The sequence below is a fragment of the Arachis duranensis genome, chromosome 2 (assembly GCF_000817695.3).
Source record: "Arachis duranensis cultivar V14167 chromosome 2, aradu.V14167.gnm2.J7QH, whole genome shotgun sequence".
NCBI lineage: Eukaryota > Viridiplantae > Streptophyta > Magnoliopsida > Fabales > Fabaceae > Arachis > Arachis duranensis.
The window spans coordinates 20,526,852-20,530,323 of NC_029773.3; the positions used below are offsets into that span (position 1 = coordinate 20,526,852).

The following is a 3,472-nucleotide window of genomic DNA, read 5'->3' on the forward strand; positions in this document are numbered from 1 at the left end:
TGGGTGAAGGAGGTGGTGTGGTGGTGAAGATAAGGGTAATTTAGGAATTTTAGATAATTTTTTAGTGTTTGGATAATTTTGCTTGTAAAAACCATATTTCATGAGTACAAATGGTAATTTTCTTTTTTTATGGATAGATATGTCAGCGTTTTCAACTTTCGTGGGTACAAATGATAGTTTACTCAAAAAAATATTATTTTTAGTTTTAGATAATTAGATTTTAAATCTATTAGGATTAGTTATAAAAAGGGATCTGATGCCGTCAGATTAGAAAGAGAGTACATTTTTTACCAGAACCCTTATTTTTCTTCTCTGAACCATGAGCAACTAATCCTCCATTGTTAAGGTTGGGAGCTCTGTTTATTTGTATGGATTTATTCGTTTGATCTTTCTAATTTAATCCATGTTTAGATTTATATTTCAATAATTGTTTTTGCTCTTTATTTCATGAATATAGGTGGAGCGGAACTATGACCCATGTTCTAATTGAGTTCTTGTAAAACTTGAAAAAACTCTTTACTTGAACAACAACTTGAAAACATATTATACTGAATTTCTAATTATTTGTATTTAACGGGATACGTGACGTATAATCCCCTTATTTTTGGATAATTAGGATTCTTTTGGCATATAAACTAGAAATTGAGCCTCACCCTCTAATTGGAATTAATTGACCAAGAAATTGGCAATTAATAAATTTTAGAAGAGACTAGGAAGGTCTAAGGAATTAGAGTCTAGTCACATAGTTTTCCATGAAATTAAATCTTGCATGATTAAAATAGTTAGTAAGAAAAATAAATCTGGAAAAATAGATAACTTCGAAACCTTAACTGCTTTCTCAATATTTTATTCCCAACTTATTTATCTGCATGTCTTTAATATTCTTAATTTACTATTTAATGCTCTTTGCATATCTCAAAACCATTTTTTGATTGCCTAACTAATCCTATCAAACGCTATTGTTGCTTGATCCATCAATCCTCGTGAGATCGACCCTTACTCACGTAAGGTATTACTTGGTACAACCCGGTGCACTTGTCGATAAGTTTGTGGGTTGTAAAATACCTAACCAAGTTTTTGGTGCCGTTGCCGGGGATTGATAGTGATTAACAACTATCAGTTGTTTGATTGCTTAGATTAGGCATTTTGTTTTTAATTTTATTAAATCTATTTAAAAAAAATAAAAAAATATCGAAAAAATAATAAATTTTTAATAAATAAATAGCACCAATATTTTTCTTAATTTCTGAAATTAAGTTTGGTGTTACCTATTTATATTTATTTTATTTAGTATTTTTATTTTATTATTTTACAAAGATTACCTCACTGGGAATTTTCTACACTCCGACGTAGAGATTCTCATCTTTTCTTGTTTTTTGCTTGTTTATGCACAGGAATAGAGACAAAGAACATCTCTTAGACCTTGATCCTGAACCTGAAAAGACTTTCAGGCGGCGTTTACAACAAGCAAGGCTTTACAAGGCTGCAGAATCCACTATGGATCCGAATAATACTGATAATGCCAATGGGACAAACCCGAATGGGAATGAGCAACAAAGAAGAGTGCTTGGCTCTTACTCTTCTCCTACTGCAGCTCTTTATGGAAAAAGCATCGTGGTGCCTCCTATTGCTGCGAATAATTTTGAGTTGAAGCCTCAACTGGTCACTCTGGTGCAACAAAACTACTAGTATCACGGTCTTCCTCACGAAGACCCAAATCAGTTTATTTCTAGTTTTCTGCAAATTTGTGATACTGTGAAGACAAATGGAGTAAACCCAGATGTGTACAAACTCATGCTCTTCCCGTTTGCTTTGAGGGATGGAGCAAAGCTATGGCTAGATTCCCAACCCAAGGAGAGTTTGAATACTTGGAACAAGGTGGTTACTGAGTTTCTTATAAAATTTTTCCCACCAAAGAAGCTGACCAAGCTTAGGATGGAGGTTCAGACTTTTAGGCAGAAAGATGGTGAGACTCTGTATGAAGCTTGGAAGAGATACAAGCTATTGACTAGGCAATGCCCTCCGGATATGTTCTCCAAATGGACATCTTTTATAAAGGCTTGGGTGAAATGTCCAAGATGTGCCTAGATAATTCTGCAGGAGGTTCACTGCACAAGAAGAAGACACCGGAGGAGACTATTGAGCTTATTGAATTGGTTGCTAGCAACCAATATTTATACTCTTCTAACAGGAATCCTGTGAACTCTGAGGCTCCTTAGAAGAAGGGCGTCATGGAAGTAGAAACTCTTAATGCTCTTCTTGCTCAGAACAAGCTTATGTCTCAATAAATAAGTCTACTTACTCAACAGATGGGTGGCATGCAAGTCTCAGCTATCAACACCCAAAATCCCCCTCAAGAAGCCTCTTATGACATGACAGGTAATTTTGTGTAAAATGATAATCAGGATTATGCTCAAGCTTCTTCTAAACAGGTTAATTACATGGGGAGTGCTACTAGAAATCCCAACAATGATCCTTATTCTAAGACCTACAATCAAGGATGGAGGAATCACCCAAATTTTGGGTGGAGAGACCAATCTCAGAGACCTCATAATTTCAACAATAATTCTCAAGACGGTTTCCAACAGAACAGTTACAATAACCGCTAATCTCAGCCTCAGCAGGCTAACTCTAAATCCAAGGAAGATTCTAATTGGGAGATGATGATGAGTTTCGTGCAGGAAACCAAAGCCTCCATTAGAAACATAGAAATGTAAATGGGCCAAATAAGCAAGTAATTACTTGAAAGGTCTGCAAGCACATTTCCAGGTGATTCAGTGGTAAACCCAAGAGAAGACTGCAAGGTTATTCAGTTGAGAAGTGGTAAAGTAACTGGTTTTGAAACCAAGGCCAATGAAGAATTAGTTGAAAAAGAAGCCCCAGAGAAGAAGGAAGAAGTCGAGCACACACCTCCTAAGCGTGCAGATAACCCTTTCCCTGATTCTCTTGACACTTATCCTACCTTGCCAAAGGCTCCAGAATACAAGCCGAAAATGCCATACCCTTAGAGGCTTCAGAAGACTTCCAAAGAAAAACAATTTTCTAAATTTTTATATGTCTTCAAAAAGCTACAGATCAACATTCCTTTTGCAGAGGCTCTTGAGCAAATGCCTCTCTATGCTAAATTTATGAAAGAATTGTTGATCCACAAGAGCAACCGGAAGGAATAAGAAATAGTGGTGTTAACCAAGGAATGCAGTGCCATTATTCAATACAACCTTCCTGAGAAGATGCCAGACCTAGGGAGCTTTGTCATTCCTTGCACCATTGGAGATGTCACCATTCAGAGAGCTTTATGTGTCCTTGGAGCTAGCATCAATCTCATGCCACTTTCAGTAATGAAAAAGCTTCAAATTAAGGAGGTAAAACCCACTTGTATTTCTCTTCAACTTGCTGATCTTTCTATTAAATTACCTGTAGGTGTTATTGAGGATTTACTTGTTAAAGTAGGACCATTCATCTTTCCTGTTGA

The 3,472-nt window shown here is 36.1% G+C and overlaps 1 non-coding gene across 1 annotated transcript; it reads right to left on the bottom strand.

The window, feature by feature from the left end:
* Positions 1–1,926: 1,926 nt before the first annotated feature.
* LOC127745322 (small nucleolar RNA R71) lies at positions 1,927–2,033 on the bottom strand. The gene has a single exon (XR_008006519.1). It is a non-coding gene; the product is annotated as a small nucleolar RNA R71 (small nucleolar RNA).
* Positions 2,034–3,472: the final 1,439 nt, after the last annotated feature.